The sequence below is a fragment of the Crotalus tigris genome, unplaced genomic scaffold, assembly GCF_016545835.1.
Source record: "Crotalus tigris isolate CLP2741 ecotype Arizona unplaced genomic scaffold, ASM1654583v1 scf7180000024374.3283719, whole genome shotgun sequence".
NCBI lineage: Eukaryota > Metazoa > Chordata > Lepidosauria > Squamata > Viperidae > Crotalus > Crotalus tigris.
Genome location: NW_024100544.1, coordinates 979,267 through 1,005,954, shown reverse-complemented (window position 1 = coordinate 1,005,954; position 26,688 = coordinate 979,267). Strand labels below are relative to the sequence as shown.

The 26,688-nt window shown below is 40.7% G+C and overlaps 1 protein-coding gene across 11 annotated transcripts in view; it reads right to left on the bottom strand.

The window, feature by feature from the left end:
* Window positions 1-26,478, bottom strand: part of NCKAP5 (NCK associated protein 5) — a 656,435-nt gene extending 629,957 nt beyond the window's left edge. For all 11 annotated transcript variants that reach the window (XR_005554850.1, XM_039328230.1, XM_039328233.1 and 8 more), the window contains exon 1: window positions 26,264-26,478. The gene's annotated coding sequence lies outside the window, so the exon portion shown is untranslated. The remainder of the gene's footprint in view (window positions 1-26,263) is intronic.
* Between the last annotated feature and the right edge of the window lie 210 nt (window positions 26,479-26,688).

Below are 26,688 nucleotides of genomic sequence, written 5' to 3'. Positions count from 1 at the left end.
CCTGCCTCCAGAAGCAGTAAATGCTCCAACACCGGAAGTTTTTAAGAAGAGACTGGACAGCCATTTGTCCAAAATGATGTAGGGTTTCCTGCCTGAGCAGGGGGTTGGACTAGATGACTTCCAAGGTCCCTTCCAACCTTACTACTATTACTATTACATAACTGTACTTGTTTGACTCTTTTTGCCTGCAGCATGGTTTCTTCCTGGTCCATCAGACATTTCCAATGGACATCCATTACAGGAGAGAAGTTTACCTACCATCAGCATGATGCCAGAAGCAAATGTTTGCTCACGATCATGGATCTTTAGAGATTTTACAGAATAGGCATATCCTATTTCTGATCAAGGAAAAGGAGTCACATATAATCTCAAGAAGGACATTTGGTAAACAGGAAGAGTTCCAAAAGAATCAAATTAAGTACTAGGGCTAGTTAGAAACACTACTCAGCATCACATATATCCAACTGCTATTTATTTTCTGAAAATTTGGGAAGGAAGCAATCCCACAGATTGTTTTAAATATCTCTTCCTAATATGTACTATTTTAAACACAATTCACCCTAATAGGCATGGCTTTATATATTAGTATTGCACTGAAATCAATGGATGCTGGAAGATCTGTGCATTATTGCTGTGCTGCCTATGATGGCATCCACAATGCTGACCCACCCTGTCATTCTAAAAGAATAATTTAGCAATAGAGGTAGCTAGTTTTGCAAGAGTGACATGCAGTAAAATGGTTATCAGAATGATGAATGCTTCCTTGCTGTGCCATTCCTTTTGTAAAGTACTTTGGAATGAACTAATCATCTTTGTCTGCACCATACTTTTATCCAGGGATTGTCTCTTCTATCATTTTTATCTTGATGCTTGAGTCTGGTTTGCACAGCAGTGTTCCCTGTGCAATTGAAATTCCTTCGCCAAAGTCCCTATGTAGGCCATCAAATGAAATGCTTTTTTAAAAATTCCTATCTAAATAAAGGGCAGAGCGGAGATAGTAGATTGTAGTATCGTGAAATGTGAGAACCCACACATACACATACTACTCTAGGGAACCAACAGCCCAATTGTGGTCATCTGTTTTAGATAGGAAAACATACAGATATACTGTAGATCAGGCATGTCAAACTCAAGGCCCCCAGGCCAGATCCAGCCCTTGATGTGTTTAGATCTGGCCCATAAGCAGACTAGTAGAAGGAGGTGATTGAGTATGTGGCAGGGGGGTGAGCTGAAACAGCATCAGCATCAGAAGAGGCCTGGGGGAGAGTCCGCTGAAGCTACAATGTTGCTGGGGCTCTGCTGAGATCCTGGGACCAGATGTGTGGCTCCAGAGACCTCTGGGGTGGCCGGCAGCCGCACACAGTCTTCAGGAGAAGAGTCAGCTGGAGCTGCTGGGCTGCCGGGGCTTGGCAGGGATGCCAGAATCAGTGCACCCAGCTTCAGCTGATGAGTGCTGCTTGAAAAGGCCAGCCGGGCAGTGAGTGAACGCATGTGGGAGGAGAGGATATAAAAGGAGGGGTTTGGGCGACAAGGAGGGAAGAGGGAGAGAAGGGGATAGGGAGGAAAGGAGAGATGTCGATGGGGCAAGTCTGGGGGAGAGAAGGGGATAGGATAGGAGAGGCTTCAGTGGGGCAGGATAGGAGAGGTTTCAGTGGGGCAGCCCTGAGGGAGAGAAGGCGACAGCAACTGACCCTTTGAGGGCAACCATAATGCTGATGCGACCCTCAATGAAATTGAGTTTGGCACCCCTGCTGTAGATGGAAAAACAACTCTTCTGTACGTTTACAGTCATAATAAACCACTGCGTGATATGAATTCGTCACTTTATCCATACACAATATGAGAAAATAAATGATACAAACTGTATCATTGTATTTTCAGCACAATTCAAAAGTCCCACTAGGGAGATTCACTAATGTCATGATCTCCTTCTTGAGCTTCTGTTTCAGCTATTGAAGAATCTGATTAAGTAGCCCTAGGAACTTTAGCAAATGTATTTCAAGAATAGTCTTCATTCACTGCAGTCAATAAAAATCTAACATAAAAGGAATGCTTTTAAGGAGTCATGCCAAATATCATAACTCTAAACCAGAGAGCAGTCTACTCCTCCCCATTGAAATCCCTAGCAAATACTGGCTAGTAATTAAGTAGATGAGTATGCACATACAGGGATTTTTAAATCATTGTTCCTCGACAAACCATGGGCTTTTAGCTTATATCTAATATAAATGAGTTCATATGCCAGTGATTTTTGAAGAATATCTAATATTTGGAGAATGTCTAAAATTTGTGACCTTTCTCACTGTGACAAAGTTTGGGAAACCTACTTCAAGCTACAGGACAGCTCCTGAAAATCAATATGTACCCCCAAATAGTTGAAAAGAAAAATAGTGTAATGTTACTCTTATGGAAAAATTACCATACATAAAGGATTTGTCAGTCCCTTGGTTAATAAATATGCATCTTGGTTAATAAATATGCATCTGTTGCCAGCTATTATTTTCTTAATTTTCTTCACTAGAATCAAAAATCCATATGAAGTTTCAAATATTTGGCTCATATAATTACTTTGTTGGTAAGGCTAAATATTGCCTATGGGGACTATGTAATTGATGTGGAAGTGGGAGTGTCATCATTTCTATTTTAAGTATTTTTCACTAATAAATATCTCTCATATACTGCAAAGAACTTGCCAAAAAAATAACACATTTCTAAAATTATTCTGTATAAAAATATTTCTCATTGTCTTACCAAAGCTCTGAAAGATACTGTAATATTGAATCAGCATTAATAACAAGATGCTATAATAAATAACCCTGTGAACTTTTTATTGCTGAAGTGATCAGGCTGTTGCTTGCTTATTTCTGAGAAAAGACAAGAAGACCATGAAAAATATCAAACTGTTATTTCGAAAGACTTCAAAAGCACTGGAAACAAGATTCAGAATAAATTTAGATATTTTTCCCAATGCAATATCTGTGTTATTTTGATACATACTACAGTATGGTTTTATTATAAATATTACACCAGAGGGTCCCCAACCTTTTGGGCACCAAGGACCGGTTACGTGGAGAGAGGTTTTTCCATGGACCGGAGGGGGCATGGTTTTGTGTGCTGCCTGCATCCTGCAGATGGAACGTTGCTTGTTTGTGCAGACTGGTTGCTGGCATGCTGCGGCCCGGTACTGGTCCATGGACCAGGGGTTGGGGACCCCTGTATTACACCCAAAGAGAGATACAAATTCTAGAAATTAAGAGACTAAACCTGAAATTTAATAAAAACGAGCAGTTACGATGGCATGAAATAATTGGAATTCTATTTATCCAAGATGGCTTGGATGCTAAAATGGAGTTCAAGGGAATTCTAAAGACTCCTGACTATAAATGGGGAGAAAATAATAGAAATCAGATAAGACACCGTTTTATGCATTTAAACATTCTTCTGATTTGGTGAGGAAGGTTTTCAGAATGTCTGTGAGAAACAAATATAGATAGAGAAGGGCAAACTGACCATACGAGTGTGAATACAGGGCCGGACAAGCCCACAAGGGTTGAACAATGACCTCACCCCTTTAGGGCTACAGCTCTATCCACTTAAGGCTGTAGTCCCACTTGATCAGCTCCCTGATACATTTGTCTAAAGTTAACTCAGTCTTCAAGCTATAATAGTTTCCTCCTGTTGATTTGTGTGGTCAATATCACAACAATCATCCCTCTCTGATTATTCGTTCAGGCTTTTTAATGTTAGCTCTGTTATAGTTCAAAGAGACCACCTAAATATTTCTTTTCCCCATGAGTAAGTTCTGGGTGCCTCGTAGTTATTTAAATTCTTATTAATTATGTTTTGCACTTTAATTTTCTGGTTTTAGTTGGAATTTTAGACAAGTTTTTTTTTTTAAAAAATGCAAACTTTCCTGGGAAAGAATGCTAGATATAAATTGTTAAATGACAGATAAGTCAATGAATGGACTGTTTGCCTTCTGGTCACATATAACAAGCCTTTTGTAGAGTTCAGTTTTAGTCGATCTTATGGCTCTTGAGGAGAAGCAGAAAGAAAAGCTGAGTATAGATCAGTGTTTCTCAACCTTGACAATTTTAAGGCATGTGGACTTCAACTCCCAATGCTGGCTGTGGAATTCTGGGAGTTGAAGTCCACATGCCTTAAAATTGTCAAGGTTGAGAAACACTGGTATAGATAATTCTGAATCTGGATGAAGGGCTGGCACTGGTTCCTCATTCTGAAATACAGAATTGCTTGGAAAAGTGTCATGAAAGTGTCATGGTCTACTCAAAGCTTGCAATATTTACAATAATTAGTGGTGGATGTTGTATGATCCAATCTGAATCAGTCACCAGGACCATAAATTTATTCTTCCAAGCTTTGGGGCTCATGCTGGACCCCATTCCCAGGGAACTTCTCTCTTTCCAGAACATGGTGGAGGTACTCAGGCAGGTTCTGCTATAAAAAGCCCATGTCTATCAGAGCCGAGGTGGCGCAGCAGTTAGAGTGCAGTACTGCAGGCCACTTTAGCTGACTGTGTTCAGCAGGTCAGCGGTTCAAATCTCACCGGCTCAAGGTTGACTCAGCCTTCCATCCTTCCGAGGTAGGTAAAATGAGGACCCAGATTGTTGGGGGCAATGTAAATATATACATACATTGCTTACTGGTGTACACTGCTTAGAGAGTGCTTGCACTTAAAATATAAGTCTCATAAATAAATAAATAAATATGGGGATGGCTTCTGTGAAGTCATTGGCCATGGTCTTGAATTGACCATGATTCTTTCTTAGCCTTTTACAAAAATGTTGAGAGTTGATCTTATTGGGGATGTCTATAGATTGAATCAATGTCACAGTAATGACATGGTAAGATATAAACAAGGAGACCAGAACCTAGGGAAAATTCATAGCAAACCCCTTTTGCAATAGGAATTTAAAATTAAAAAATGCAACTATCGAAACTGTTTGAAAATTAGCACTAGTAACTGGGTTCCTCTCTCTCTCATGGTGATTTATGAGTGCTAGTTAGGGCTCATCTACCTGGGTTAGAACAGCTTAGCCTGTGAGGACTTAGAAGAATCTGACTCAAATATTTAGCAAGGAACATACGGTAGTTTATGTGGCTTTAAAGAACGGCCATGTTGAAAGGGTTACATAGGATTACATTGGTTCTGAAGTCCAAGGCCTGGCATAGAATCCACCTTCAGAGCTTAGGCTGCCTCTCGGCTGGACCACATCCAAAAAAGGGAGCCTCTGATTTCTTTTATCATCTCTGGCTACTTAGATTAGGCTTTGCTTATCTATAATGTATGCACAAACATCAGTGGCTGTCCAGAGATTTCAGGCATAGAAAGCAAAATCCAAACAGGTGATAAACAAACTACTAAAAGAAGTAGGCCTCTTTTCTCTTCTCCCTCCTACTCCTCTTCCTCCTTTGCAATCCTTTACAGCAGGGCTTTTCAACCTTTTCACCCATTGTACCATTTTAGGATATGGCAATATCCGAGTACTACCAGTCGCCTAGCAAGATATCAAAAACTTGATGACCCAAAAAAGGAAAAAAGTGATAAAGTACAGGTAGTCCTTGACTTACAACAGTTCACTTAGTAACTGTTTGAAGTTACAACGGCACTGGAAAAAGAGACTTATGGCCATTTTTCACACTTATGACCATTGCAGCATCCCCCAGGGTCATGTGATTTACATTTGCATGCTTGGTAACTGATTCATATTTGTGACGGTTGCAGTGTCCCGGGGTCACGTGATCCCCTTTTGCAACCTTTTGACAAGCAAAGTCAATGGGGAAACCAGATTCACTTAACAACCGTCTTACTAATTTAACAACTGCAGTGATTCACTTAACAACTGTGGCAAGAAAAGTCATAAAATGGGGCAAATCTCATTTAACAAATTTCTCACCCCTTCACCTTTTATATCCTCTCCTCTCCCCCCCTCATCCTTTTATATCAGGGGGCCACATCATTGAGGGCCACATCAGCACTTTGGTTACTGTCAGGGGGGAGTGGGGCTGTGGGGCCAAGTCTACGTTGCTCAGGTTGGGGGGGTGCCTGTGGGGGGATTCGGGGGTCTCTGGTAGAGGAGGTTAGGGTTAGGCTCCTTCCCTCCCTCCCCCCTTCTCTCTTTCTCATTCACATCTCCTTCCTTCTTTTCTCTTCTCCCTTTCTCCTCACGGCTTTTCTCACAAAAAGCCTTTACTCTCTTTCTCACACACATGTCCCTCCAAAATCCTCCCCATTCTCATGCACACACCTGTCCAACATAAGTCCCTTCAAAATCCTCCCCATTCTCAGGCACACGGCTCTCCCAAATCCTTCCCATTCTCATGGACACACCTCTTCAAAATCCTCCCCATTCTCATGCACACATCCCTCCAAAATCTTTCCCATTCTCACACACACATCCCTCCAAAATCCTCCCCATTCTCATGCACACATCCCTCCAAAATCCCCCCCATTCTCACGCTCATGTCCCTCCAAAATCCTCCCCATTCTCACGCACACACCTCTCCAAAAGCACTTCCTCCCTCTTTCTCTCTCTCTTTCTTTCTCTCTCTCGCTCTCTTTCTCTGACAAAAGACTTTTCTCTTCTGCCTCTTTCTCCAGCATCTTTTTTCCTCTCCTTCTCCTGCCAAAACTGCCTCCTTTATCCCTTCCTGTCTCCTCCCCCCTCCTCCTTTCTCTTCCTGGTGAGCTGGAAGTGCCGATCCTGGGTCCTTTGCCTCACTCCAGCCACTCTGCAGATCCTGAGGACTCTCTCACAGCAAATCCTGTGCTGTGCCACTTTGGCTCATTCCCTCTCCTGCTACACTTGGCTGGGCTGGGCAGGGCTGCGTAGCACCTGCCAAGTACCAATGTAGTCCTCAATTTACAAACACATTTCTGTTGCTAAGCGAGACAGTTGTTCGGTTAGTTTTTGTCCCATTTTATGACCTTTCTTGTCACAATTGTTAAGTTAGTAACTCGGTTGTGAAGTGAATTGGTTTTGCTTGTCAGAAGGTTGAAAAAGGTGATCACATGACCCTAGAACATTGCCACGGCATAAATACATGGCAGCTGCCAAGTGCCCAAATTTTGATCATGTGACCATGGGGATACTGCAAGTCATAAATGCAAAAAAAACCAGTCATCAGTCACTTTTTTCAGTGTCATTTTAACTTCAAACAGTCACTAAGCAAATGGCTGTAAATTGAGGTCTAGATTGCTTAATTGATTGATTTTTCATGTGTCTAGACTGCCCATCTCCTTCAGGGGTTATGCAGTTTGTTTTTCTCTTATCTAATGCCTAATTGGTGCTGAAAAAATTGAGTAAGCAGAAGGCAGGGGAGATGTTTTATGTCCTGCTCCATTTCTGGATAGTTTAATTCTTCAAAGCAAACCTTCCTTAAGCTTAGAGTGGCTGTTTCTTCCCTTCTCCCATCCTATATAGAGCCAGCACATACATTCAGAGTCTTTTTAATTAGAGTAGAATAGATTAAAATAGATAACAGGTTGTAATGGACTTCCGGTAACTCAGATGCCACTGGTGTTGGCAACAATGTTTATAACTATTACTACTGCTATTATTCTTTTTTTTTTTCTCCCTGTTGGCTGTTGCTGCCAAATCTATTGACATAAATAGGAAGCAATCTCTTTCTGCACTTTGGCCTCATTTGCAGAAACATATTGGAAAGTTCATGAATCATTTGGCGCATTTACAAAGGGAGAGTGGAAATAATATGCTAATGTTAAAGAAAAGGCTTTTCCCCTTTTAACTCCTGTATGCCCACTCCAATCTTCTTTCCCCACCCCTAAAGTATCCATTGATTAAAAAACATTAACATAGCAACCAATGAAGTCCAATGAAAAGAAGGACTAGGGGAGACACGATAGCAGTGCTCCAATATTTGAGGAGCTCCTACAAAAACTTTTTTCCAAAGCACCAAAAGGCAAAACAAAAAACAATGGATGGAAACTAACCAAGGAGAGAAGCAACCTAGAACTAAAGGGAAATTTCCTGACAGTGAATGGAACAACTTGCCTTCAGAAGTTGTGGGTGCTCCATCACTAGAGGCTTTCAAAAAGTGACTGGACAACCATTTATTTGACATGATATAGAGTCTGTGCTTGAGCAAGGGGTTGGACTAGAAGACCTCCAAGGTCTCTTCCAATCCCATTATTCCATGTTCTAATTGTTCTGGAATTGATTCTGGAACTCTAAAGTGTTAGTTGTTTTAGTAAAGCAAATATTCTTTGAGGTTGGCTAATAAGATTGCACACCAATCTGGATCCAAAGTACACGAATGGATGCAAATATACATGTGCTAGCCAGTTTATTCTAGTAATTAAGGCATCAGGCTAGAAACCAGGAGACCATGAGTTCAAGTCCTGCCTTGAAAGCCAGCTGGATAATTTGGGGCCAGTCACTCTCTCCCAGCCCAACTCACATCACAGGGGTTGTTGTTGTTTTGGGGACAATAGGAGGAGGAAAGTGTGTTAGATATGTTCACCACCTTGAGTTATTTGTAAGAACAATAATGGCAGGGTACAAATAAATTAAAAATAAAATAAAAAATAAATTTAAACCATAGAGACATACATACATTCCCACCACATTATTCTCTTTGGGGATAAGCAGTGGTATACTCAGCACAGAAAATGAGCAAGAAACAACAACCTAAGGAAATTAAAGGAAAAGATAAAAGGGAAAGCATAGCTAAAACTAATTACACCAAACTTACTATCACTCTCTGTAGCTTTTTCCTTGCAAACCACTCTTGATTTCATCACATCCACATCCATATTACACACACACACACATACATATACATAACATAAGCACAGGAGCTACTGGCAGGTGAGAATGAATTATTTATAACTTGAAGCTATAAGACTTGACTAAGATGAAACAAGATTTACTTATAGCTCTTAAGATCTGTTCTCTTACTAATAGATCACTAATTTTCATGTATTCAACATCAACTGGAATCTAAAATCAATTCTTGGAACCCTCCAGATGTTTTGAATTTTACTTTTCAAAAACATCACCAATTCCAAAGAATTTCAGGAGTTTAAAACATCTCCCAGCATCAGTTTTCATTCTCCTGTTTTAGATTCAAGGAACTTGTAACATTAATATTAATAGGAACATTAATAGACAGAATTGTCGATATCATATGGAGCTGGGATGCAAAAAGTACACTGTGGATTTTGACTTCATCCATTTTTAGTTTGTGGCTTTTAACAGGCTGGACAAAAGCTCATTGCAGTCCTGAACTTGGTGAAAGATTTATAGCCCTGATATAAAATATAGTACAGGTAATCCTTGCTTAACGACCACAGTTGAGACTGGCAACTTGTGTCATAAGCAATGAGGTCGTTAAGCAAGACATTACATGACCATAGCAGACTTACATCCTCACTTTGGTGGTCATTAAGTGAATTATCCATGTCCTTAAGAGAGACAACATGTGACTGAGACTTACAATTTTGAATGCCAGGTTCCCCAGTGATTTTGATTGTCGGATGCTGGCAGCAAAGCTCACAAATGATGTTCACATGATTTTGGGATTCTGTGATGGTTATAAATGCCTGCCATTTGCAAGTGCCTGGATCTCAATCATATGACCCTGGGCATACTGCAAAACTCATAACTGCAAGGACTGGTTGTAAAGTCACTGTTTTAATACTGTTGTAATTTCAGAAAGTTCCTAAACAAGGCTATCAATAAGTGAGAACTACCTGCAGTGCATTTTTCATGTTATATCATATACCCTCCAGGATATTTATATTTATAATGATTATATGAAATAATTTATAATTGTAAGATTAATTGCTACATAGTAAATTAGGGCATGGCTCTTTGCCTAGTGTGATATAGACCACATAATGGGAATATAAAGCACTGGAAATGGTATAGGTTCTCCTGCTTGAGCAGGGGGCTGGACTAGAAGACCTTCAAGGTCCCTTCCAGCTCTATTCTATTCTAAAGTAGGCGTGTACAACCCACAAACCATAACCTTTTAAGTCTCTGGAATCTAAGATTATTTGGCAATAAAGATTATTTGGCAATAGATGATCAAAGTCCAATAGCATATCTTTTTTTTATTTTTTTTAATGAGTAAAATACAACTGCCACAAAAAGTTACACAGAACTGCCACAAAAAGCTGTGCTTTCTTAGACTAAGCTATTCTCATTTCTCCCCCTTATGCAAAGAAAGAAATGAGTGAGCATTGAATTCAACCCAGCCTTGCCCCACTTATTAATCCTGCCTTATTCATGGCCTGTCCTTCCTACTGGCACATAGCTAAGTAAAAAAAAAAAATGAAATAGGAGAGGGCTACATGTCTGAGCTAGACTGGACTGTGCCGGTTAACAAGAAAAATGTAGAAGGGCGGAAGGAACTGGAGAGGAATTTTGGGAGACAATTGAAAAAGAGCCCAATAGAAGACAAGATGGCTAGATATTATCATTGATGGCAGAAGCAGGAGCTTACAGATATTCGAAGAAGCAATTATTGACAGACAATCTTGGCAAAATTATATCTGTCATGTCAGTCATCAGTGATATGCAACCCTATCCCTGATACATCCTACATTCCTGCTGGTCTCTTTTATCCCAATCTAGTTCAAAATCCAAGTTCAATGTTGCCAATGAAGAAGGCACAATCAGAAATACTGTGAAAATATCTGTAAAAATACTGTGAAAATATCTACAGACACCTCACATTGTGGATATAAACTGTTTCAACTTCTTCCTTCAAGACGACGCTATAGGGCATTGCACACCAAAACAACCAGACACAAAGACAGTTTTTTTCCCCAAGCTATCACTCGAGTAAACAACTAATTCCCATAACATTGTCTATGCCCTAGCATGTCAGACCACCTAGTAGGGCTGTATTATCTATTATCCTTCTCATCTTTCCTATTACATATTTCCTTAGCTTCTTATGATTATAATTTTGTTGTTTGTATCTCTTGTTTTATGTTGACTGCCTTTCTTTAGTTGCTGTTTGCTTTAGTATCCCATGACTATCACTGAGTTTGTATCTTATGATTTATGGTGATTGTATTTTATGATTATGATCATGATTTATCACTCGTTGCTTGTATGTACACTGAGAGCTTATGCACCGGAGACAAATTCCTTGTATGTCCAATCACACTTAAAGAATTAAACAATAAAGAATTCTGTTCTACTCTGTTTGTGTGGCTAGCAGTAGCTGTAGCTCTTCAACCAATCCTCCCTCTGCTTGTAGAATACAGGAGAAGGGAGAGGAAGGAAAAGGAAAGTCCTCTTTGGCTCTAGGAGGTAATGGTGGTCCCTTAGATGAGAAAACACACTCATGTTTTTAGAAAGCAGTAATTCCATTACAGCAGCACAGGTAGCATTTAGCAGCTATGTGGCAGGCTTGCCAAGGCCTTTCACAGCTACAACCTCTCATTCATCAACATTAATTACCGGTATGTGAGTAGAGTTAAATGCCAGTTTATCCTACATGACTGCTCAGGTTTACAGGAGAAATAATTTCCGCTGCTGAGGAAAAAGAGACTGAAGAGATAGGAAGTTATACTTTCCGTAATTTTAGGATGACGTTAAGGCCGAGACACTGTATGCCACAAAAATCTAGGTGTCAGTTAGGCTACAAACTGACTTAGCAATATTTGATAAGACAGCATATTAGAGTCCGGGCGAGCTGAGCTTTAAGATAATCATTGAGCCTTTTAGACTAAGCTGTAAGACTAAAGGGCCCCATTCATTAGTTGAACTGATTTTGGCATCATTTCGAGAGCAGCAGATTTCCCCACCTGCTGTAAATTATTGCATTTAAGCATGGCAATGGTTCAAGGCTATTAATATCTTGCCTTCTCTTTTTATTATCTTTTCTTGGCCACTGTAGCAGTTGATTATTCCTTTAAACTACCCAACCTTCTGAAGTATATATAGATGTTATATGTGCTTTAGTTAATCATTGATCACTTCATTAATTTATCACTGCCGTGTAATTCAGAACAGGTCTCCCTTTTTATGATTCGAATTCTATGAAGGTACACAGTACAGTTAGTTCTGGATCCTTGATACCAAGATAATGGAGCAAAATAAATATTTGTGGTTATAGGACCAATTGATTTTAGCTTCACAATACATTAGTTTGTCTTGCTGTGTCAATAATTCTTCCTTTGAATTGTTAGTAGCAGTGTTTTTATTAAGCTATGAAAACTGATTATTATGTAGCTAGAAAGCTGACACGTATTTCTGCAGATGAAAAAGACACTGAATGTGGATTATACCTTTATAAGGTCAAAGTTCTACATTCAGTTTCAAGTGAAATTACATGGACATTCTTTGAAATAAATTCATGCATACAATTACTTTGTGAGATTAAAAAAGCTACAAAATAAAAATTTAATAGCAGATATAGAGAACAATATTTCCTAATTTGATTTAATGTGTTGGAAGAGATTTGGCTACATTGGAAAAGATTTGCCAGCCTAGTTTGCACATATATATAAAACTGTAATTAAACACTAGTTTATAGAATAACTTTAAATGATTAGTTTCACAATTTCATAGTTTGCTAAGAGGCCAAAAACATGGTTTAAGAAGAATAGAATAGAGCTGGAAGGGACCTTGGAGGTCTTCTAGTCCAGCCTCCTGCTCAAGCAGGAGAACCTATACCATCTCAGACAAGTGACTGTCTAGTCTCTTCTGAAAAACCTCCAGTGATGGAGCATCCACAATTTCTGGAGGCAAGCTGTTCCACTGGTTAATTGTCCTTACTGTTAGGAACTTTCTCCTTAATTCCAGCTTGCTTCTCTGATCAGTTTCCATCCATTGTTTCTAAAATGATCGTAGCTGAGTTCACATAGCATACCAAACCAAAATTTTACAAAATCTTTTGTAGGCATCCATAGAAGTGCAAGTGATGAAATAAATGTCACAACATTATGCTGCAAATTCTGCCCCATACATATTTTGTATAATTTTATTGTAGCACTATCTTCCTAGTGCTTTAAGCAAAATCAATAAGCCTACTTTTCTCATTCTGTACATAACATCCATATCTCTCTGTTCTGAGAGTTTGGGGGAAGATGGATTGCATATGCCATTCCCAAACAAAGCAGCGTTTGGACTTGTAATCCAAAATATTTGAAGCACACTAGATTTTAAGCCTTTCTTCTCCTATAGATCAGTCCTTTCCAAACTTCAGAATTCATAAACGGAAAGCCTTTGATTTATTTTGCTGAAATTCTGCTTCAAAAAAATAGCAAAGAACATTTCTTATGTACAGCTTCTCTGCAGATATTCACACCATTTCTTTTCTCTTTTATGTTCCTCTAGATACACACAACTCTGCAACATTATATATTTTTTTTACTGCAGGTTTCAATCTTCCTTATGATTTTTATTCATCTACTGCAACCTGATGGTGTTGGGAGGAACAAAAGCCCAAGGTCATCTGATAAAGTTGAAGGCTAAGAAAAAGATTTGAAGTGGCATCTCCTACATCCAGATGTAACACTGAACCCTTGAAATATGGATTCTTGGAAAAGAGCAAGAGATTGCCATTCTCTGATTCACTGTCAATATTTGGCCTTCTGAATTATTTACATGTACTCAGAATTGCTTGGTCATAAACAGAACATTCCAACAAAAAATTGGCATTGATTCCAAGAAACACCAGACAAAGGTCATATTCTCACAAGAGCCTTCCCTAATGCAACTGAGCATGGCAAGCAACAAGTTTTAAAATGAAATATGTACTCATAGCTTTCCTGTCCTCTTTGTGCATTTTACAGAGATTGAAGGAATTCATATTCATATTCAACACACATGCACACAGAGGGGGGGTGAGAGAGGGAGAGAGAGATTAATATACATTAATCTGTATATACATGTATAGATGTCTATACACACACACATGCACACTATTATAAGTAAAAAGAGGGGCTCCTATTCCAATTACACAAGGTCCAGGATTCAGTAAATACAAAGTTCTACTTTAAATTTTTAGTGGCTGGGAGGAAAAATTGAAGAAATGATTGCCCAGGAATGAGGAACATGGTTTCATTCAAATTAATGATGTGTTCATGTGGTAGGTAGGTAGATGGGTGGATGGACGGACAGACAGACAGACAGACAGACAGACAGACAGACACAGATAATTAGATAGATAGATGTTAGTATAACAGAATAACAGAGTTGGAATGGATCTTGGAGGTCTTCTACTCTAATCCTCTGCTCAGGCAGGAAATCTAAACCATTTCAGACAATGGTTGTCCAATCTCTTCTTAAAAACCTCCAGTGTTGGAGCACCCAAAACTTCTGGAGGCAAGCCATTTTACTGATTAGTTGTTCTAAGTTTTAGGAAATCTCTCCTGATTTCTAGATTGGTTCTCTCCTTGATTAATTTGCATCCATTGCTTCTTGTCCTGCCTTCAGGTGCTTTGGAAAATAGGTTGACCACCTCCTCCTTCTGGCAGCCCTTCTAATATTGAAACACTGCTCTCATGCCACCCCTAGTCCTTCTTTTCACTAGACTAGACATACCCAATTCCTGAAATTGTTATTCATATGTTTTAGCTCCCAGTCCCTAATCAACGATAGATAGATAGATAGATAGATAGATAGATAGATAGATAGATAGATAGATAGATAGATAGATAATTGCAAAAATAACAGTGATGATTTCTCATCCTTTTCTAACTTTGTTTTATTGTTCAGTTTTTATATTTTCAGAACATTTTTAAAAAATGTTTGTGATATTCCTGATTATTCCATTATTAAAAAATATCCACTATAACTGCCATGTCTGAAACAATTCAGCTTAGCTGCTGGGATATTTTTCTTTTTAAAAACCTGCTGGGGTAGTCACTGTACTGACTAACCCAAGGAAATGATTCAGTATGAGCAAAGCAGAAAATTATTGCCAAAACAAATGTTATTGAGTCCCAGCAAAATAAAAATTCCCATTCGGGTCAGGATTTTGAAACCGAGATCAACACCCAAGACACTATGATGTTTGTAGTTGTGTTACTGAAAACACAAATCACAATATATTAAAGCTTTCTGTATATAAAGTAAATGTATATAACCAGGGGTCTGCAACCTTGACAATTTTAAGTCTTGTGAACTTCAGCTCTCGTAGCTGGCTGAGGAATTCTGGGAGCTGAAGTCCACAAGTCTTAAAGTTGTCAAGGTTGCAGACCCCTGTATATAACTATGGCTTCTCCCACTCAATCCAGTTAAAGTTGTATTATGAAAGGGCATATTGTCTTCACAGAAAGGTCTAAAACTTCCATTACTAAAGACAGAAGTGCAATTCTATCCATTTTCAACCAGATATGAGTCCCATGGTTGTCAGTGAAACTTCCTACAGCCCATGTTTTCAGCACATAAATGAAGTTGAATTGTGAAGCATTTTACAATCTGCCACACATTAGCAGGTTATTTGAATCGATTCAATCGATTCAGCATCTAAATTTTGTCCCCAAATAGATCTCATTATTTCCTTGGTAAAGATTTGAATTTGCACCTGCTCATTGATTTCCCTCCGGTTGCAAACTTATCAAAATGCACAGCACTGTGTACTGTATGGAATAAAGCACGAGTCAAGGAAAAAACAGAATAAGAAGCAAAGTTAAGCATGTAAAAAGAAAATACCAAGTTCTTGCTTGTGCTATAAATCTTAGGTTTGAAAAAGTGAGGATCAAAATATTGCTTCATTATTATGAAAACTGGGATTCTGAACAAGCTTCCTGCAAGTGTTATGATTTTATTTTTAAAAAGCCTCTCATTTTTCCAGCTTTCCACTACAGATTTATAATATTAATTAAAAAAATACAGCAAAAAATCTGTGGAAATGCAAACTGAAAATAGTTTTGACCGAGGAAATATTACAATTCATGATTAGCTAAAGAAAGCATCAAAAAATTGAAGTATGGTGACATATGAAAAATTGTAGCATTTCTTTGTTTCTAAAATAACATGGCCACCCATCTCAACTGAATTACTCTGGATGGCTAATATAATTATTCTAAAAATAGCCATTGACTTGATGTTCATTTCCAGATGGAATTCCATCCTCACAGCAAACTCTAAAATAATATAAATGCACTTTATGTCTTTAGTTACGCAGTAAATAACTAGCAGCTCTGGAAGCACCAGACAAATAGCGATACTAAAACACAAACAGGAGAATTTAATCCTTCTCTTGCCAAGGACCAAGAAAAATGTCTTCCTAAAACTGCAGGTTGCATTAGGAAAGTGAATCAGGAAAGAACGGGTGATGGATGATTGAAAGTGGAATAAATACACAAATGTTGACTGATATGAAAGAACTATGTTGTGGGAATTTGGTCACATGGAAAGAGCAAAAAATGATTAAATGACAAAACAAACATATGAAGTAAGAGGGAACAGGTCAAAAGAAAGGGGGAGACTAAGGAAGTCAAGGTTGGATGTAGTTGATGAGATCCTCATAAAGAGGGAGGTGAGGATTTAAGGAATAAAATAATATATGGATGTGGTGAAGACAGAAGTAGCTGACAAGGATAGAAAAATACAGAGAGATATAGGGAAGGATGCTGATGTAAATAAGTTTTAGCTATGTTTCCTTTCCTAGCCTCATGCTATTACGTTCTTGGGTTTACTGTGTTTTACTTCTTAACTAGTTAGTTCAGTCCAATTCACATGAACTGGTGTTGATGTGTTGAACTGCCTGTCTTTTTATCTCCTTGTCTTCTCTTCTTCCTGCTTTGCCCACATTCTCCAATCTTCCTCAATTCCAGATGACAGCGAACTGAAGCAACCCCAGCTACAGTAGCCCTTTCACAAGAAAGATGGTGCTTGTGATCGGAGAAGCCCAGAACTCTCAGAGTAGTGGGAATAAAATAATGTGCAAATCAAAGGTAATGTAAAGAGACAATCAGCTGAGCATTTCAACAACTTCGTACCCATTCCAAAATATCAGTCTCAAAGATTTGCACCACCCACAAGTTTGGCTTTCTCAAAGAGAGTCTACAAATCGCAAATTTCTTCATTAGGTTCCTGTGGAACTGCTCTTAGTCTTAAACAAAATTCTTTGACTCTTAATTCCAATACTGCCGCACTGTCTAAATCCTTTTCCCTCTATTTATTTTTCTATCTTATTTTCCAAAATTTTTATTTTTTTCCTCTCTTTGATTTGTTTAATCTCTCTTGATTCTCCCAGTTGTTTATTCATTCTTTCTTCCATATTTGTAAATCTGTACTCAATTCTCTTTTCGATAGTAGCCAGGGCTCTTTTTCAACTGATGCATACATTGATACAGTAACACTCTTCCTTAATTCTTCAAACATCATTTGTAAAGACTCTGAGGTATTTCATATCCTTTTTTTAGATGATCCTATCCTCCCTTCTGTAACTTTTGCTGCCTTAGTAGTAGTAGTAGCCATTTTTCTTTTTTCTAAACTGAAATTCAAAAAGGAGAAATAAAAAAGAGCTTTTTTCTCTGTCCATAACTCTTTAATCTTTTCAGCATCCTGTACTTCTCTCATCACATGACTTTTCACAACTTTCTATTTCCTTTCTTTCTCCACTTAATCTCTTTGTTTAATAAAGTCAGTCAATCATGCTCCTTAGCAAGTTTAAACAATCCTCTTTCCCAGTGTTTATCTTATTTCTATAATTAATTCAAAAGTATTTTAAATAAGGCAACACTCCAATTTAACTGTCCCCTTAGTCCATTTTTAACTTATACTTTATAAACTCCTGTCAAGGTTTTTGCTTTTTTTTTTTTTTGCTTTTTCTTTTTAGATTGTTAGAATTGTATCCTTAAATTTTTTTGAAGGTGCATTAACCTGGGTGCGTTAAAGCTTACCATTACTTGCCCTTTTTGTAAACTACTTGTTTCCCAGCCTAGCAAAGACACAAGCTTCTGCTGCTTGTTTAATGGATCTTTGTAAATCTACTGCAGCTTATATTCATGACACAAGATATATGTGTCATATTTTGGATTGTCTTGCCGCCCTTTGCAATCTCCAAAAAGAGGTGTCCATCATTGTTCTATCTAAGCAATGATGGGATTCAGCCAGTTCACACTGGTTCGATAAAACCGGTAGCTAAATTTTGTTGAGATCAGAGAACTGGCTGAACCCATGCTGCTTCTGGAACTCTGTTCTAGGCCTCAGAGGCCTGGAGGAGGCCTCCCAGGCCTAGAGCTGCCCACTGGAAGTGCGTGGATGTCACTTCTGGAAGTCCGTTCTAGGCCTCGGAAGCCTGGACGAGGCCTCCCAGGCTTAGAACAGCCCACAGGAAGTGCATGGATGTCACTTCTGGAAGTCCATTCTAGGCCTTGGAGGCCCAGGCCTGCACCCACGCAGAGAACCAGATGTTGAGGTATTTGAATCCCACCACTGGTTCTAATGTAAGGAAAAGGAACCTGATACATTCCAGATGTTTTTAATTTTGCTCCCAACCAGCATGATCAGTAACAAGGAACTGAGGAAGTGGTCCAATATGAGAAGATTATCAGGATGTCTAATAGGTTATGTATATGATATTCAGTATGCAGTAAAAAAGATAGTCACTGTTGTATAATCAGTACTGTAGCCAAGCTCCTGTAGATTTCCCATAAACTGGGGAGAAGGAAGGGTGCTTGCTATTTTGTTCCCTAGACTGAATCACTCCACCTTGAAAGGAATTCAGTGTCTGTCTTCTAAAGGTTCTTTCCTAACTGTCAATGGGCTCTTTAGAGTGCAGTGCAGCTACATTTTTTCTGGGGGGAAAAAATCAGCAATCTTCCAATAAAAAGAATTTCCAGCAAATATATTGAAATAAATTAGACACACTTGAGGCATTTGGCTTTTTTAATGGTTTTCCTGCACAAACCTCACAAATCTCTCTGGAACAGTAGCTCCTTTCAGTTGTCCTTTGACATGACATTTTTATTTAGCTCTGCTGGAAATTAGCAAATTGTTCATTTATTGAGATGAAGATGGAGCCCTATTGTCCATCCAACATTGTGTGATCTTTAGGTTTATTGGTATCAGGAAGATATGAACATTATTTGACATATTTGTACTGCACAATTCTCAGGAACTGAAGCCTTTATACCACTGAATTCAAAATATCATCTAGTGTTCTTCAAGCTAAAAGGAAAGAGGTCTTCGTCTTTTTTTGTTTTAGGGACCATCATCATAGTTCAGGAATAAGCAATGGATCGTGATCTTCTAGTTGTCTTCTAATCACTGACTATCCCACATCATTGGCCATGCTATCTGTCAGGCCATGTGTCACTCATCCTGACTCTAGTGAACAGACTGTCCTGCTTGAATAAACAAGTTCAGTTTCACAGCTATGAAGCTCACTGGATGACTGTAGACCATAAAAAAGCCACTACAATTTTATCACAGAAGCATTATGAAGATAAAAATAGGGAAATGGAGACAACTGTAGATAATATCTCTTCCCTGCTTCTTGGCAGAGCAGGGCTGGGTGTCAGGACACCATAATCCCATTTCATATATATTTATGTTGATATGTGTATATGAGAGAGGGGTGGTGTTTGTATATTTTGGACTCCAGATTGTGAATCTTTAAGGGCAATATTCCCACGTGCTTTTCTGTTTATTGGTATTTTGCTCTATATTCCTATCATTCAGCATTAAGTGGACACTGGACAGCCTATATGCTGATAAATAGTTTCTATAAAACTAGTTTCATTTCACAGTAATGATGCATAGTACTGACTGAAACAAGCTGTTCCACTGAACCAGATTGAACTAGCTTCATGAATATATGACATTCAGTCAAAAGAAAGCTTACAGCATTCCAGTCCTCCAACTGCAGATTTTAATAGTTAAGATAGCATTTGCACATTTTCCAAAATACATCAAAGGATAAAGAAACAGTTGAACTCACATGTTGAAGTTGGTTGGAAAATTGTTTTAAAAAATATTATTTTGCGGAGTGCCAGAATTTATTTTGGCAAAGGGTTTCTTAAATGTTTCAGGTTGGTGTAAACTGAATGGTAGTTGGACATTAGAGATTGACCAGGCACAGTTTACACAAATTGGTCTTGTGGTAACTGTTATGTCCTGAGCTGCAAAAGCAGGCTTGGGACGTTACAATGGTCCCGGGCAGTTGCAAGCTGCCTGGGACCAGACTGGCTGGTGCCAGCGTTCGCGCGCATGCGCGAGGCGCGCCACGTGCCGAAATGTTGCTTTTTGGCCCGGGGATTGTCTTTAAGAGAGGCTGAGAGGTTTGTACTCCTCAGTGTTGTAACGGGGGCTACTGAAGGCTAATAAAGAGTTCCTGAAACTACAGAATGCTTCGTGAAGTCATTGCCATTAACCGAGGACGTAACACTGGCGACGAAGGTGGGATGCCTTACAATTAAAACAAAGAATTGTAAGCTTACCCTGGAGTCCTGAGACAGCGAGGAAACGGCGTTAAACTCAGCAACTGCCTGCCAATACAGCTTCGTTGGAGGTAAGCTGGCTGATAGACTCTTCCTGCATTACTGAAGATGGCAAAGATAGGGAAACTTTCTGAGTTTGATGTTACACATCCAGAAAGATGGGAATCTTATGTGGCCAGAGCAGAAAATTATTTCAGAGTAAATCAAGTGAGAGAAGATGGCTTAAAGGCCACCACCCTGCTGTGTGTTTGTGGTCAAGATGCATTTGAAATTGCTGAAAATTTAGTAGCCCCTGCACCTCTTGAATCCGTTACCTACACAGATTTAAAGAAATTACTAAAAGAACATTTTCAGCCCAAGTTGTCTGTTATTTCATGGAGACACACTTTTGAACAGAGGGATCAACGGGCTGGTGAATCAGCTAAAGAGTACATTGCTGCATTGAGAAGAGCAGCTAAGCCTTGCGAGTTTAAAGACTTAGAGGAAAGGCTGAGAGACAGATTTGCATGTGGGCTGAGGAACAGAGATGTGCAGCAAAGACTTTTTGCTAAAGAAGACATATCGCTCCAAGATGCTTTGAGAGAGGTTACTGCAGAAGAGGCAGCAGGTGGGGCAATCAAGAATATGAGCCCTATCAGAAGCACTCCAGAACCTGTTTCTATGCACCATGAGGGAGTCCAAGGAAGCTCGGAAGAGGAACCTGATGAAGAAGTAGATCATCTCTACCCAACTAAAGAAGGAAAGCAGAAGGAAGGCAAAGAAAAGTCTTCAGCTGTACCCAAGTGCTTCGGGTGTGGAGGTTGCCACAAGAGGACCGACTGCAAGTTCCGTTCTGCAATCTGTAGAGCATGTGGGAAGCAAGGCCACATAGCAGCTGTGTGTCTGGGCCATCAGAAGGTACAACCCCGAGAAGAATTGCACCTGAAAGGTACCAGGGTCCCCAGCCAGAACAGGGTGGGTTTCTGTGCTTCGTGAAGAAGCATTTATAGGACAGGCACACACAAGCCACTCAAAAAGAAACTCACTTAAGGTGAAGTTGCAAGGAGTTCCATTGGTCATGGAACTAGACACTGGGTCTGCACTTTCAATCATTTCCATTCACACATTCAGAAAGATTTGTTCTGGTAGTGGATTCCAGGCCAAGCTGAGGCCTTCTAATATAGTGCTAACAGATTTTCAAAACTCCAAAGTGTGTGTTAAGGGGGAGGCCACCCTTAACGTACAGCATAAGGATTTTGAAGGTCCATTAGATGTATTGATAGTGGGGGGTGAGCGCACGAGTCTCATAGGACTCGATTGGTTTGAGGCCTTGGGAATACAAGTTACAGGGCTCAATAGCTTGCAAACAGTAGATCTACAGGAAGTCTGCAAAGAATTTTCAGATATTTTCAGCCCACAGCTGGGCACATACAAAGGGGCCCCAGTTTCTTTGAAGTTGGACCCCACTGTCACTCCTATCAGAGTAAAAGCAAGAAGGGTACCTTTTGCTTTAAAAGGGAAAATTGATGCTGAATTGGACAAATTGATTCAGCAAGGAGTCTTAGAACCTGTTGACTCCAGTCCTTGGGAAACTCCCATAGTCACGCCTCTTAAGGCTAATGGGGACATTCGCATCTGTGCAGACTACAAATGCACTCTAAATAAGGCATTGCAACAACATGCCTATCCTGTACCTGTAGTCAGCCATATTCTGGCTTCCCTCGGGGGGGGGTGTTTTTGCAAAGCTTGACTTAGCACAGGCTTATCAACAGTTACCTGTTGATGAAGCTGCTGCTGTAGCACAAACCATTGTAACTCACAGGGGGGCATTTTAAAGTCAAAAGGCTACAATTTGGAGTAAATGTGGCTCCTGGAATTTTCCAAAGTGTAATGGAAAATACCTTGAGGGGTATACCAGGAGTTTGCCCTTATTTTGATGATGTCTTAATTGCTGGAGACTCCATTCAACACTTAGCTGAGAGATTGAGGGCTGTCCTGCTGCGATTCCGGAAAACAGGACTCGAGCTTAAAAAGGACAAATGTAAAATTGGGGTGCTTTCTACAGATTTTCTGGGATTCAAAATTGATGCCAATGGGATTCATCCTGCTGAGTCCAAGTTAGAAGCTATCATGCAAGCTCCTAGGCCTAAGTCCAAGCCCGAACTACAAGCTTTCCTGGGCCTCTTGAATTTCTATAATTCATTCATTCCTAACAAGGCTAATGTAGCTGAACCGCTTCATAGGCTTCTGGACAAACAGGCAGTGTGGCAGTGGTCACAAGCCCATGAAGCAAGCTTCAATGAGGTTAAGGCCTTGCTAACATCTAACAATGTACTTGCACATTTTAATGAAACTCTTCCTGTGTGCATCGCTTGTGATGCTTCTCCTTATGGAGTAGGAGCGGTACTCAGCCACCTCAGACCGGGTGGAACTCAGGTTCCTGTTGCGTATTACTCCAGAACCTTGTCTTCTGCTGAGCGAAACTATGCCCAGATAGACAGGGAGGCCTTAGCTGTTGTTGCTGGAATTAAAAAATTCCATGATTTTTTATATGGCAGACATTTCACGGTCTACACTGATCATAAGCCTTTGTTGGGGTTGTTTACCACAAACAAACAAACTCCCCATATCATCTCCCCCAGGATGTTGAGATGGTCAATCGTTCTGTCAGCCTATGATTTTTCTTTAATTCACAAACCTGGCAAAGAAATGGGCCATGCTGATGGCCTCAGTAGATTACCTTTACAAGTAGTAGAGGCTGATCCTGCCCCTGCCATCAACATCCTTTCCATTCAGGCGCTGCCTGAGTCACCTTTAAATGCCAGGGATGTGGCTGCTGAATCAGCCACAGATCTCACACTTTCTCGTGTCTTATCCTGGGTTTTGTCTGGATGGCCAGAGAGTTGTCCAGGCACTGAGTTTCAGAGTTTCTGGCTGAAAAGGAACGAGTTATCCACTTTTCAGGGTTGTCTGCTGTGGGGCAGCAGAGTTGTCATTCCTACCTCAATGAGGTCTAGGGTCTTAGGTTCCCTTCACGAGGGTCATCCTGGCATTGTACGAATGAAGGTGCTTGCGCGCAGCCATTTGTGGTGGTCTGGGTTAGACAAGGAAATTGAGGCTAAGGTGCACGCTTGCCACCTTTGTCAGCACTCACGCCCAGAAATGCCTCAGGCTCCTGTGCATAGATGGGAAGAAACACAGTCTCCATGGTCTAGGGTGCACATCGATTACGCTGGGCCCTTTCAGGGTCAATTCTTCTTGGTCCTGGTTGATAGCTATTCAAAATGGCTTGAGGTTGTACCTGTCTCTTCCACCACCACTGCAAAGACTATCCAAGTACTGAGGGGGATTTTTGCTGCACATGGGCTTCCGGATGTTTTGGTGTCTGATAATTGCCCTCAATTGACTTCTTCTGAATTCCAAGCTTTCTTACAGGCCAACATGATTCGTCACACCACCTCTGCGCCCTTCCACCCTTCCACCAACGGGATGGCTGAACGGATGGTCCGTATCACCAAGGATGCTTTAAAGAAACTGACCTATAGGGACTGGCATCACAGGTTGGCTAATTTTCTCCTTGCTTACCGCACCACACCTTCCACTTCTACCAGGAGAAGCCCAGCTGAACTTCGCTGGGGGCGCAAACTCACTACTAAACTTGACCAGCTGCATCCGGACAGACTGCCACCTCAGTTTTCACAGCCCAGGGCACTGAGGCAATTACTAATGGGCGCCCCGGTTTGGACTCGTAACTATGGGCCTGGTCACTTGTGGGTTCCTGCTGTAGTATGTAAGGTTACAGGTCCCTTGTCATACGAGGTCTCCTTGAACGACGGTCATATCCTGCGACGGCATATCGACCAGCTGCGTACAAGACTGGACTCACTTTCTGAGACTCCTGGGTCTTTTCCAGGGGGGCAGGGGGGACCTATACGGGCAAAGGGAAGGGTGTTGGCAGCAGCCAGGCACTGATAGAGAGGCCACTGACGGCCAGTCACAAGATTCCGCGAGTGTTCCGAACAGGGATTCAGGGGAACCAGCTAGTACACAGGCTACAGCGCCTACTCCAGCCAGGGAGTCACCCCGGGGGCATAATCATTACCCACTCACACCTTTCAGCACTCCAGTCAGGGAGAACAACCGGGAGCATCCTAATAACTCAAACATTGCAAGAGAGCTGGCACATAATCAATCCAATTGGCCCAACATTGCCACTGTCCTCAGAAAAGGACACTCACACAGGGAAGTCATAGGAGGGCCAAATCCAAATTCTGAACCCTCTGGTTCAACGGAGGGGACAACTGAGTTTTGGGACAGTACTGAAATCACAGACAGTCCTACTATGGAACTGGGGAGTAGAGGAAGGCAGCCTCACGATAGGTCCAGTGTGGGCCTGAGAGCCTCTTCAGAGTTGCCCAACAGTGGCAGCCTTCTAGAGGGGCCAGAAAGCCTGCAACTAGGCAGGTCAACCAGGTTAGGGAGAGAACAAAGTCCTGGTCTGACGAGCCCGGTGGGCAAGCAAGCAGGCCAGGCAACGGGGCATGGTCCATGGGGACCACCAGGGTTTGAGAAAGGGGGTGAACCTATAGCATCCTCTGGACAAGGTGTACCTGGGAATTATCAGGGTCTAAGAAGATCACAGAGAGCTAAGAGATCTCCCAAATATCTTGAAGATTTTATAACTCTGCTGGCAAAGCAAAAACAGTAAGAGGGTGTTTCTGTGGAAGCTGGAAAGAGGGACACTGGGGAATTAATCCCCAGAATTATAGCATGGCACCATTTGAGCAGGGGTTGACACACTACGCTCGTGTTGAGGTCACGTGTAATTATTCATGTAGTCTTAGCCGGGGGGAAGGGGTGTTATGTCCTGAGCTGCAAAGGCAGGCTCGGGACGTTGCAATGGTCCCAGGAAGTTGCAAGCTGCTCGGGACCAGACTGGCTGGCGCCGGCATTCGCGCGCATGCGCGAGGCCCGCTGCGCACCTAAATGTTGCTTTTTGGCCTGGGGATTGTCTTTAAGAGAGGCTGAGAGGTTAGTACTCCTCAGTGTTGTAACGGGGGCTACTGAAGGCTAATAAAGAGTTCCTGAAACTACAGAAGTGAAGTCATTGCCATTAACCGAGGACTCAACAGTAACATAATCCCTTCACATGAAAGAGTCTTGCTTACTCTTACAAGAGACCCCAAGACTTACAATAAGGTTTCTGCATGGAAGAACTGGAGGGAATACTATTAATAAACTCACCAGATATTGCAATTTAATCTATCATTTAAAAAACACGAATAACATATTCAGTTATGTTATGGAAGTTACTTAATATCCCATTCTATCATTCCATCAGGGATTTTTTTTTTACTGTACCATATGCCATAAAGAAAATATTTCCCTATCCAAAAGCCATTCAAGTTAAATAATAACCTCAGGTCAAACAGGTTTTTCTGAAGCCTTTAGCATGCATTAAAACTAAGACAGTGATTAACTACTCAGATGGAACAATAAAGTTTCACAAGTAAAACCAGGCAATAAACTTCAGAATCTCAGCTGAGGATCATTCGGAGGCGATCCAAAGGGAATTTCACAAGTCTTCACTACTGGGTCAAAAGGTACCTTTCAAATATCTTTCAGATTCCTGAACTTTTCAACCCCTAAAAATGGAACTTCGGAAAGGTAAAGCTAACATTGGATGGTGCACAGTTTCTGGTGTATATCATCTCTCTGCTGGCCCAAGATAATCTCATCACTTCTCAGATTAAATTGCAAACATGAATACTGCCTTTCACCACCATCGCACCTTCCCCCCTCCTTTCTTTTAAAAGCTCCTCTTCTACAAAGAGATTTAAAACATGTGGCAAAAAAGACGAAGTCAAAGAAGTTGGACCTTACCTAGAACAAGGCAGAGGAAAAGGTCAGTGCTCCTGTTTGGCTAAGCTCAGCATTTTCACTTTCACTCTGTGAAAGCTGTGAAGATGAGGGGGAGAAGGGGAGAGAAGGGAAGGTCTGAAGTGCTAAGATCTTCCTCTAGAGTTTTAATCGCTCACTTCCCAAGATCCAGCTTAACGAATGCCACTGTGTTCTGTCAACATTTGTACATAGCTCCACCGGAGGGCCAGCAGCCAAACGCACATGGTTTAAAGAACCAAGAGCCGAAAATTGACACCCGGACCAACACTCCTGCCTTTGTCTCTTTTAAGGTGGTGCCCAACATGTCATCTGAGTTCCTGACTGCACACAGGCGCCGCACAGAGATTCCACCCCCTTGGACAAAAATAATAACAGCCATGTGTGACTTTAATTATCTTGTTTGACAA